The sequence below is a fragment of the Callithrix jacchus genome, chromosome 2 (assembly GCF_049354715.1).
Source record: "Callithrix jacchus isolate 240 chromosome 2, calJac240_pri, whole genome shotgun sequence".
Lineage (NCBI taxonomy): Eukaryota > Metazoa > Chordata > Mammalia > Primates > Cebidae > Callithrix > Callithrix jacchus.
Genome location: NC_133503.1, coordinates 110,978,970 through 110,991,988, shown reverse-complemented (window position 1 = coordinate 110,991,988; position 13,019 = coordinate 110,978,970). Strand labels below are relative to the sequence as shown.

The window sequence follows — 13,019 nt, the reverse complement described above, 5'->3', positions numbered from 1 at the left end:
TTTCAACAAAACTTTCTTCTCATTTTGTATACACAGTGCATGCTGAATTACTCTGACATTTACTTGGTTGTCTGTGCTAGAAATTGAAGGTCATGCTTAACCCTTTCTTTTTCTTCACCTCCAACTCTCAGTCAATTATAACATCTCCCCATTCCTCCACTTTAGTAACTCCCAAACTCACCCATTTTGCTATAATATCTCCACTGTCACTGTTTTAGTCACAATGCCCTCTCATCTGGATAAACGGAGCAGAATCATGGTATTCCTGTCTCCTATATTCTTCCCACCCCTCTATCACAGCTCATTTTATTCACAAAAAAATACGTAATTCAAAATATGGCAAATAGTCTAAACTTCACCTTCTAAATGGTCTTTATGCCTCCACCTTTAACCCTTTCTATTTAGCAGGAAGAGTGGTCTTGATCATTTTAAAAAATAAGTTAAAACATGAGCAAATTGTTCGTTGGCTTTCCATCTTTATTAGGATAACAGGCTAATCTTGCTTACTGATGAAATTTTATAGTATTTTGATCTACTCTCCCCCTGCAGCCTCCTCTTATTTACACCATTTGCCATACTTCATATATCCTGGCATTATTTCTCTTCTTCATATAAGCCATGGTGTTTCCAGCCTCAATTCTTCTCTTTTTCCTTTTTTTTTTCTTGCTGTTTCATTTCTGTTTCCTTACTCATCTTATGGCTTATGTAGGCACTGGAGGTTAATGCTGTGGCTCCTGGTAAGAAATCATGTGATAGGAAATGTAATTGTTGGCCAAGCACAGTGGCTCATGCCTGTAATCCCAGCACTTTGGGAGGTCCAGGTGGGCAGATAACCTGAGGCTGGGAGTTTGAGATCAGACTGACTAACACTGAAAACCCCATCTCTACTAAAAATAGAAAAAAAAAAATCCTGGCATGGTGGTGCATGCCTATAATCCCAACTACTTTTGAGGCTGAGGCAGGAGAATTGCTTGAAGAGGGAGGTGGAGGTTGTGGTGAGCTGTGATCACACCATTGTACTCTGGCCTGGGCAACAAGAGGGACACTCCATCTCAAGAAAAAAAAATTTAAAAATAACTGCCTACTCCTGGGACATGCAGGGTTTTCAGCAGTCCTGAAAGATAATATATATATTATTATCCATTGCTCTAGTTATCTTTTTTATACTAAAGACAATATTACGATAACAAAATCAATATAGAAATGTGTGATATAGTGTTATGGAAATATTAATGTCACAGCTCATGCAGAGTATTTAACTATAATTCTTAATACATGTTCCATATCCTGTTGCTTTCCCATAAATAAAATAATAGTTGACAATTTAGTTAATTACTTAGCCAATCTTTATATTCTGTTTTATTGTGTCTTTACACCTAAAAGAGAAAGGAAAACTTTTTGCTTTATTGAAAGTATCAATCTTTAGAAACTGTTATCCTTCTTATTTGTGTTTTAGTGTCCTGTGGTGATCACAACCTCCACCTGTGAGCCTTCACCAAAGTTACTGTCTGCAGTTGCTCAATGTGAATGTAAAAAGTATCTGAAGAAAGACTTTCACATTATTATTAATCCTTTCTGCTCCAGGCATTTGCCTATGCCTTTCCTACTCCTTGAGATGACCCTTTCTACTTGCTTTACCTTTTGTAAGCTAATTGTCTCTCAGCTCTTATATCCAAAGTTGGGTTGGGTGCCCTTGTACCTGCCTCCCTCCACTCTCTACCCCTTTCCAGTCTCTGTGGTATCACTTACCATAGTGTATTACATTCTTTTACAATAGAACTCTGAGAAACATAACCATATCTATTGTATTGGTGAAGTCCAAGGACACAATAGGAACTGAACATTAAGTGGGCAATACAGAATCATTTGATAACTTAATAAATAAATGGTGCCAGAATATTCACAGAGGAGGAGAGTGCCATCTCTAAAAATTAGAATTTTATTGACTGAAAAGGGAATAGCACTTGATTAAATGTGAAAACATCTGGAAGAAACAGACAAAATTATTACCCAAACCACTGCATTTAGCAAATTAAAAATAAAATAGTACATTGGCCAATTATTATTTGACAGTATTATCAATATGAATCTTCAAATAGTATAACTCCCACTTATTAAATACTTATCTAACACTGTGGCAAGTGTTGTTTTGACTCCTCTAAACAATATGAAATGCCAATTTACAACATCCTTTTAACAGATACTCTCAAAGTTCCATATAAAAAAAATTATGGGTCTAAGGACTGAGGGAGTTGGAATGAAAGGCAAGGGCTGGTAATGAGAATGGAAAAAGTTAAATATGAGGCATTTCTGACTATAAATAGTGATTTCTTTTGTATATTCATGAAAGATAATAAGTCTATCACTTTATTGATAATGGTAAAGTTTCAAGAGGAGCGGTAGCTTTCAGTAAAACAAGTGAAGATGTGAGATTTCTTAAAAATAATGTTTCATGTTAGTTTTTAAAAATTTAATCACAATGTTTTTAAAACAACTTCATTTTATTTATTTTCAATGCTTGTTAATTGTTAGTGTTCATTAAAATGCTAAGAATTTTTAGATTCAATAATGATACGACAAATCTTACATATAATACGTAAATAGTCATGTGGTACAATCTGAGCACACTTCATTCATGGAGCACACACATTCAGTGTGCTACAATACATTTTGGTTTCTTCTTCAAAAATAACTCTGACTTCACCTAGTCTCATTTACTCAACTGAGAGTCAAGTTCGGTCAGCTAGTAGCTTGGACACAGTGAACTGATAAATTAGGATTGTAATTAATGGAGACAGATGAAACCACGGAGAGAAAATAATGTATAAATTTGCCATCTCCAGAGAAATCAGTGGCACTTTTCCTTGGAAAAGTCAAGCACCTTCAGTTTGAGGAAAAAGACTACAAAAATGTCTATAATTAGAAAGTTCACATGCACAAAGCAAGTAAAAGCATTTTCCCTTGGCCTGATGATGTTCATAAGGGTAAAGAATCAGGTTGTTGATTCATCTCCTCTTAAATGTGGATCCAGAGTCAAAGCTGTCATCCATTTGATGAGTAGTATCTACAGCTTTTCAGTTTGTGTGACAGATCTCTGTGCTGCCAGGAGGCATGCATAAATCCTAATAGAGAGGGTGGATGGTAGAATGGTTCTTAAAGCAGTCAGTGGTTAAAAAATTACCATCCTTGGATGAAAAATGAGGTCATGAAGATTTAAATGTGGCAAGAAAGAAGAAGGTGCTGTCTGTGCGGGCAAGATACTTAGTGTGAACCCATCTGTGGTAATAGATTAATTGCCTTCATTAGCAAAGATATATATCTCACAGCAACCATCAATAAATGTTTCAGATCCACTTGTGAGTGATTGCTATGTTGATTCAGAACATAAAACTTACTCCCAATGAAAAGTAAAAGTAAATATTTTTCTAAAAATCATAATTCCATAATAAAGAATGTATATCATGTAAAGAACTAGAGATGATAAAAGATTTACTTTAATAAACTACGTTACCTCTAATGAGTAGTTTTTATAAACCTTACAATAGTCTGAGAGATAGTTCTGTTGGAGGAAATGAAACTATCCTAACTGGGCTTGCTTTTGCTTCAGTCTTTAAGAGAATAAGACTTTAAAGAAAAGTGATTTCAGTCAGTTAAGCACTGTCTTAACTCACAGTCCCCATCCTTAGTTCAAAGAGATGACTCCTGCACTTCATTCTTCCATTACATATCATTATTATGTGTGATATTCAGTGGAGAACAATACTCCAGCTCAAAAAGATTTTCATTTTTCCTTAAAGGATACCAGGGTAGGTGGATTAAGAAACCAGTTAGAGAATAATATCTACATAGTTCCTGAAATATTTTAGGTAACTTACAGGTTTAAACATAATGGAAAATGACTAAATTATTGATATTCAATAACATTCAATTTAAAGCAGTCAGAGGAAGAAGGTGATCAGTATCCTAGGTTAACAGTAATTGGATATTGCGCATAACTTTAGGTTGCTTAATATATAAAGTAAAAGATGAAAAGTGTTTTCCTTTATAACAAATAAAAACACCCAATTATTGTATAGAGAACTGATATTCAGGACAAAATACAGCATAAGAACTTTTAAATGAGTCCTAGTTATGTAAGGGGCATTAGCTAAAAACATTTAATAGCTTCCATGGGGGTCACAGAAGAAACACTGTAGTATATAATGTCAAGTATTTCAAATGCACTCAAATCAATCCCGCCAGATTGGTTTCACTATTCGTTCTTCTGTGTTTATACTAATAGCAAATATCTTGCATCTCATAAACCTTTATTATAACCTAACTGACAGGGACTGTGTAGTGGTCAAGAAAAGAGAAGCCGTCTTTGCAGTATATTGTGTCTTACCATAAGAAAATAAGAAAAGAGAGGGAAGGAGTATTACCTTAAGCCATGGCATACAAAAGGCTCTGTAATTTATTCATTTATTCATTAATCCAAAAATCTTTGTTGAGCCTTTACTATGTCTTTGGTAATGCACATGTTCTGGGAACAAATCAAGGAATGAAAGGGACAAGCATTTCTTCTCTAATGTAATTCACATTCTAGTTGGAGAAGAAAACCAAAATTAAAATATAAGTTATATAAAATGTTAGAAAGTGATATATATGTGATGGAAAATGGAACAGTGTTAAGAAGACTGAGAGGGTGTTGATAGGGAGAGGCAGTGTGTCTCCCTAAAAAAGAAATGAAGACTGTCAGAGGTAAGGAAGTGTGCCATGTGGGTATGAGGAAAGATCATCCAAACAGCAGGAACAGCCAATGCAAAGACTGGCAAGTGGATTTATATGAATCATATTCAATAAATGTGAAGGAGGCCACTCTGGGTGAAGCAGAGTTGATTATGGGGCAGGCACTAGAAAGATGTGCTCTTACATAGACTTTGGTCTTATTTATGTTTGTTCTGTCTCACTTAAGGACAGCTTCACACGTACATTCATACCCATACATAACCCACACATTGTTGGCTTTTAATTAACTTAGAGTTAAAATCCTAATTATGTCTAAAAAGGGAGTAAAGAAAATGAGAATGATTTTGAATACATTTCTCTTAGTGAATTCACAGGGCCTATTTTTATGACACTGGGCTCCCTTTAAGCAGTTGTTTTGTTTTTTGTTTTGAAAAAAAATAAGAGAGAGAGAAAAAAAGAAAAATAAGGAATGAAGGAGAGGAAGAAAGAGGAAGAGAAAGAGGGAGGAGAACGAGAGTGTTGCTTTATTCTAAAAATGTGTATTGAAAACCTCTTTTATGCCAATAATTATGCTTAATAATGGCCAACAAATATTTCATTTAAACCTGTGAGTAGGTGTGATGTCGTACTGATAAGAGTGTATATTCTGTGTATTTAAAGTGGAGAGCTCTATAAATGTTTATTAAATTTACTTGTTCCAGATCTGAGTTCAAGTCCTGGATATCCTTATTAATTTTCTGTCTCGTTGATCTATCTAATATTGATGTTGAAATCTCCCACTATTATTGTGTGGGAGTCTAGGGAGTCTAAGTCTCTTTATAGGTCTTATATATCTGGGTGTTCCTGTATTGGGTGCGTATATATTTAGGATCGTTAGCTCTTTTTGTTGCATTCATCCTTTTACCATTATATCTTTGTTGCTTTAAAAACTATTTTATCAGAGGTGAGAATTGCAACTCCTGCTTTTTATTTATTTATTTTTACTATCCATTTGTTTGGTAAATCTTTCTCCACCCCTTTGTTTTGAGTCTTTGTGTATCCTTGCATGTAAGATGGGTCTAGATGCAGCATACTGATGGGTTTTGGCTGTATCTTTTGATTGGGGGACTTAGTCGAACTGCCATTTGATGTTAGCTGGCTGTTTTGCCCATTAGTTGATGTAAATTCTTCATTATGTTGATGCTCTTTACTTTTTGGTATATTTTTGGAAAGGCTAATACTGATTGTTCCTTTCTATGTGTAATTCTTCTTTCAGAAGCTCTTGTAAAGCAGGCCTGGTGGTAATGAAATATCTGAGTACTTGCTTGTTCATAAAAGATTTTATTTTTCCTTCATTTGTGAAGCTTAGTTTGGCTGGATATGAAATTCTGGGTTGAAAGTTCTTTACTTTAAGGATGTTGAATATTGGCCCCCACTCTTTTCTGGCTTGTAGGGTTTCTGCTGAGAGATATGCTGTAAGTCTGATAGGCTTCCCTTTGTGGGTAACCTGACCTTTCTCTCTGGCTGCCCTTAGTATTTTATCCTTCATTTCAACCCTGGTGAATCTAATGATTATGTGCCTTGGGGTTGCTCTTCTTGAGGAATATCGTTGTGGTGTTCTCTGTATTACCTGGAGTTGAATATTGTCCTGCCTTGCTAGGTTGGGAATGTTTTCCTGAATAATATCCTGAAGAGTATTTTCCAGCTTGGATTCATTCTCTTCATGACATTCAGGTACACCTATCAAACGTAAATTAGGTCTTTTCACATAGTTTCGTATTGCATGGAGACTTTGCTCATTCCTTTTTAATCCTTCTTTCTCTATTCTAAGCAATTTTTTAAAGTTTTTTTTTTAATTACACTTTAAGTTCTGGGGTACATGTGCAGATCTTGCAGTATTGTTACACAGGTATACACATGCTATGGAAGTTTGCTGCCTCCATTCCCTCATCACCTACATTAGGTATTTCTCCTAATGTTATCCCTCCCTGATCTCCCCACCCCTTACTATCCCTCCCCTAATTCCCCACCCCCCAACAGACCCCACTGTGTGATGCTCCCCTCCCTGTGTCCATGTGTTCTCATTGTTCAACACCCACTTATGAGTGAGAATATGTAGTGTTAGGTTTTCTGTTCTTGTGTCAGTTTGCTGAGAATGACGGTTTCCAGATTCATCCATTTCCTTGAAAAGGACATGAACTCATCATTTTTATGGCTGCATAGTATTCCACGGTGCATATTTTAAATATTTTTTCAAAAAACATTGTTTTAATAATATGACAATATATTTTTAAAATTTGATCTCACCATTTATTTTTTGTTGTTTTGGAAATCACAAATACATTTATTTGTCATAAATGCCAAAAAAGATGCTCCTGAAACACTGTAAGTTCATATTTCATTTACTATTTCAGAAGCCCCCAAATCATCTAGGTCTGTCTGTATTTTAAGACATGAAAACTATCTTTTATATGCATCTGTTTTCTGAAAAGGATGAAATAGTAAAAAACATTAATAAAATAGCTTGAATTGATCAGATAGCAGCACTTTATAAAACTTTATAGTTTTAAGAACTGTATAAAACTTTAAAGCATTTTCCCATAATTAAAATACTTTAGTCTTTTGGGTATTACTATTCCTATATACTAGATCAAGGAAGTGAAAAAGCTCAGGTCTTTTGCCTACTTTTTAATAGAGTTTTTTTTTCTTATAAATTGACACTTTTCAGAAAACATTCATGTAGCCAACAATTATATTAAAAAGCTTTACATCACTGATTATTAGGAAATGCAAATTAAACCCACAATGAGATACCATCTCATACCAGTCAAAATGGCTATTATGAAAAATTCAAAAAATAACAGATGCTTGTGATGCTGTGAACAACAAGGAATACTTATATAATGTTGGTGAGCGTGTAAATTTGTACGACTTTTTTAGAAGACAGTGTGGTGATTCCTCAGAGACCTGGAGACAGAAATACCATTAAACTCAGCAATCCCATTACTGGGTATATACCCAAAGGAATATATATATATATATATATATATATAACCATAAAGACACATGCATGTGAACATTCATTGTAGCACTTTTCACAATAGTAAAGACATGTAAGTAACCTAAATGCCCATCAGTGATACACTAGATAAAGAAAAGGTGATAAATATACACCATGGAACACTATACAGCCATAAAAAAGAGTTAGATCATGTCATTTGCATGGACATGGATTAGACTAGAGGCCATTATCCTTAGCAAAATAATGCTGGAACAGAAAAGCAAATACCACATATTCTCACTTATAAGTGGGAGCTAAATGATGAGAACACATGGACACACAGAGGAAAACAACACATACTGGGACATATTGGAGGGTGGAGGGTCAGAGAAGGGAGAGGATCAGGAAAAACAACAAATGGGTACTAGGCTTAATACCTGGCTGAGTACAAACTGTACAGCAAACCCCCATGGCACAAATTTACCTATGTAACAAATCTGCATATCTATCCTTGTACTTAAAAGTTAAAAAAAAAAAAGAAAATGAAGCTGGTAGAGATTAGTGGCATGTACATAATCATATGAGCTAGTAAATAAGGAACCCCAATCTACAATTTAGTGATTCTGATCTCAATAGGAAAGTAAAGCAAGTGACAAGGACTTTCTCCTTGACCAAAATTTAGTCGTGTTTTCTGAACTCTTTTCTTGACTAGGCCTTGTCCTTGGCCTGCAATACTTGGTTTGCTGAGTCTAGTTGAGAAAGAATACTGCCAAGCCAGTTTGGTGAGGATCCCCCATCTTTGATACCTAAGTTTCATTTAGTAATTTTGTATCCTTTTAAGCTTTTACCCCAACATTTGGATAAAAATCACCCTGTTGCCTCTGCTGTTTTCAGAGCTAAATTCAATTTCTCTCCTCTATTGCAGTAGTCTTGAATAAAATTATCCTTGCCTGTTTAATTCCATTTGGTGAAAATTTTCCTTTGCATAACTCAGGACACACAGTGTTCTACAGAGAGAACACAAGCTACTGTGAGCAATTCTGAGCATTTATTTAAAATCAACAATGTGGCTAAACACAATATCAATTACTAGTGATTTTACTGAACTTCTCCTTGTTATTATACATTTTTCATCTTAGTTTCAAATATACAATTTGTTACATAACTATTTAGAGAACACATCTAGGACTTTTTCTGATGAGAGTTATAACTTTTACAAAAATGTCCTCTAAACATAAGCTATTACAGAGATATATTAAACTTGAGGCCCTCATGAAATTAATCAAATTTGACTTTTTCAGAAGTTTAAATATGAATGAAAGAAACTTTTTCTTATTATGTTCAGTGTTAAAGGATTATAAAAAACTACTTGGAATAAAGAATGCATTGGAAACAAAATTAACTTTCAGTTAATTAGAGTGGTATTTATAAATTGATGATCGTATTTGTTCTCTTTGTAAAATTTTAATAATGTGCAGAAATCCATGCATTTGAAAAAAGTTTTCCATAAACTCCTAGGGAATAAAAACAACCCCAGATCAATAGAGTTTAGTTTATTCTTCAATATGAAAAATAAGTTATATTGATGACATCGTTCATGAAAATTTATAAGCCACAAATATGACTTCAGAGTAGGTGATTTTTGTCTTGGAATCATGAATTATACTGAGTTGTAACTATAATTATTCCTACTGAATAAATGCAGCTATCTTATTAGAGTATTTTATACATGTTAAAAGATAAAAATACGGGCCAGGCATGGTGGTTCACGCCTGTAATTCCAGCACTTTAGGAGGCCCAGGCGGGAAGATTACTTGAGGTCAGGGGTTCAAGACCAGCCTTACCAACATGACCCCATCTCTACTAAAAATATGAAAAAAAAATAGCTATGCATGATGGTACATGCCTGAAATCCAAATAACTTGGGAGACTGAGGCAGGAATTGCTTGAACCTGGGAGGTGGAGGTTGCGGTGTATCAAGATCATGCCATTGCACTCCAGCCTGGACAAGAGTGAAACTCTGTCTCAAAAAAAATTGTAATCCACCAATAAAAATTTTAGAAAATATATCAAGATAAAATATCCGACACTATGATGTAAGTGATAGTGATTACAAAACCAAACCAAACCTTACTGGGTCACAATTCTGAATAAGATTACATATCCATGATATACTGTGGTACTCAGGGTAAAACTAGGACTTAGATTTTATTTTAAGTATAAGGAACTTTGGATAAATTAAATTAGTTACACTCTAAGATCTTAGGTAGTATTTGCTACCTACAAATTAGTTCAGCTACATTAAGTAAAAGGAATATAAATATGACACAAATAACAGGCTTGACTGACTTTTCCATTTTCAAGTCTTTTTTAGGATAGTTATTAAAGGAGCCTACCTCTCAGCAAGAGAGGTAAGAAATCTTAGATCCCTAAGATTATTAAGTTATGGTGAAGGTTTTGTCAAATTATTTCATGGAGATAGAAAGTAACAGATGTCCTATTTTTAAATAGCTAAACTTAAGTAATGCTTAAGATACACCTATACTAGAAAGAGTTTGTGGAATTAGGAATATACAAAAAACAACTGAAACTAATATCGATTGCTTTTCTCTTTCCAAACTAAGATATCTAGCATCTATGGTGGTATGGCAAAATTTCACACAGTGAATAAATATTTATCTATCGAACCAGGCACTGTCACTGGGGATATCGAGCCAAACACTGTCACTGGGGATATACCTGCAAACAACAATGACAAAAACATAAAATTCTGTCCTCATGAAGCTTATTCTAGTAATGGAGATAGACAATAGATAATATTTTAAAAGCAAAATATATCTTATGTTAGATAACATAAGTATACTGCTATGTGATCAATGTCCAGAAGAAAAAGTAAAGAAGGAGACAGAAACAGAAAGAGGTATCTGCATGTATGTGTGAGTATGGGATGATTTGAGAGTTTCATTTTAGGCAGAGTGGCCAAGGAAGACAAATTTTGAATTAGACCACAAGGAAATAAATGAGTTGAACCACGTTAAGTCTCCAGGAATAACATATTCTACATAGAGGAATGAAAATATGTAAAAATCTTGAAGGAGGAGCTTGACCAGTCGTTTATGATTAAGAAGTAGCAAGGAAACCATGCGACTGGCACCACAGAGTGATTAAAGGGAGAGAGGTGGAAATGAGATCAGGACACCTGTGCTGGTTCTTTCCTGTCCTTTCTCTCTACGCGTAGCAGGTTTTGTCTTCTCTGATCACAATATTGAAAGTAGGTCTTGCCTGTTAGTCTTTATCCCGGTGCCCTAGTTGTCATTTATTATCATCAATAATTACTTGTGATTGTCTAACTAAATTACAAATATCAGGAAGGCAGGGACTGTAATGTCTTATTTGTCACACTAGCATCTAGTACTTAGCACACTGCCTGTAACTGGTAGGCACTCAAAGTGCCTAGATCTGTTGAATGAATGAATGCCTGTTCTGTGAGGCAGTTACTGGAATATGCTCACTTGCCAAAAAGTTATCAAGCTGTGATTTAGAATTTGTGAACTTTTCTACATGTACTTCAATAAAAATTAGTTCCCTTAAAAGTAGCATCATGAAAAAATATATATAATTAAGAAATTAATTCATATTAATATAAATTAATTGTTATTAATATATTAATAATATATACAACTGTAGAATATATCTGTATATATGTGTGTATGTATGTGTGTGTGTGTATATATATATATATATTTTTTTTATACAGATAAAGTTTAACACAATCTCAACACACTCTAAACGGTATGATTTTTTTTTAAAGGCTACTCTATCAGGACCTTCTCTGTTGTCTCTGAAGAGTGGACCTACTACTCCTGGTGCTGTGTCCCAGGGAAGCAATGAACATGAAATCCTCCTATGTAGGCTGAAAACTTATCCCTTACAAATCCTTTCCCCAGAAAAGCAAATATAATTTTGACTGAGCTCATTAACACTACTATCATTCAGTTACATTTTCAATGAAATCATCTTTTATTAACTATCTGTGGGACTGACACCATTTAATTCAGTGGGAACAGACAGTAAAATTAGAAAACCTAATTCTGCTTTGCTGAATCTGCCTAAGTCCAACTTTGCATATAATAAATGTTTAAAATAATGAAATAGAATAAGGTATTTATGATTTTATTCACTGAATATTACAAATTAGTGAGAACACAAATTTAATGAACTTTCTAATATCAGCTGAAGTTATGTGTCTATTCTAGATGCAACTTACGTGAAGTCTGAAAAATCCTGTGGCTTGTCACTCCTGGAAAATAATGTATAACTTTCCTCTCCCCTTCACCCTCTCTCTAGTAGCTCGTGACCAAATATCTTCAGAAATAGACAATCTTTTAGTAATTGCCAGAGGTACATAAGAGTACCACTATTTTTCTTCCTGATTTTATAAACTCTTAAAAAGAAAAGCTGATTAAATTCTAAGGGAGAATGTACATCTTTCATATACATCAGCTCTTCTTGTTGGCTGATTGCCTAAACCCAGTTATTGCTATATATAAGTTCATATACTACATGGGAAGAAACAAAACTTGAATTAACATCTGTCTACTTTCTTGTTTACTGAGCGAATAGCTTTGTTCCAATGGCTGAGCTTTTATCTTGAAGAGCTAAAGTACCTATTACCATTTGTTGATTAATTTGCAAGAATGACTAATCTCTTGTACAGATCTTCTCAATCATTAAAGACTAAATTGACTTGTTGCTTGGTAAATGGACCAGCTTTCTCAGTGTCATCCTGAACCTGGAATGATGAAGTGTTCTTAGCCAACAGCCATACCTCAATGTGACTGTAGGAAAGATACTATTTTCTAATAACTTTAGATATAGCTCTGAGGTTTCAAAAATAAATATTTCTAAGAATGTCATGTTTTGTACATTTACATTTATTAGTCAGGACTTTTTTATTCTTCATGATGTTTGACTTATATTTTGGTATGGCATTCATTCACTGGGTTCTCTAAAATATTCTGACTCTAAAATGATCAGTTAAGGTACATAGTATAAAGGTGAGTGTCCATTAACTGCCTGTATTAATTTTCTTACCCTCATTTATTCATTTAACTAACATTTATTGAGCAAAAACTTGTGTCTAAGGTTAAAGGCCAGGCATTCAAAGGTAGTTACAAAAATAAAAAAGATATGGCTTTGGAAATCTGGAAGCTTTTTATTTAGCTGGAAGGAAACACTCAGATAAAGTAATGATATGGAGCTATATAAAGAGAAGCCCATAAATGACCAAACTGTATTTAATTTATAAAAA

At 34.2% G+C, this 13,019-nt stretch overlaps 1 long non-coding RNA gene across 1 annotated transcript in view; it reads right to left on the bottom strand.

The window, feature by feature from the left end:
• Nucleotides 1–467: 467 nt before the first annotated feature.
• LOC118151452 (uncharacterized) overlaps nt 468–13,019 on the bottom strand; it is a 48,895-nt gene continuing 36,343 nt past the window's right edge. The window contains exon 4 of the long non-coding RNA XR_004739778.3: nt 468–734. This is a non-coding gene — a long non-coding RNA (uncharacterized LOC118151452). The remainder of the gene's footprint in view (nt 735–13,019) is intronic.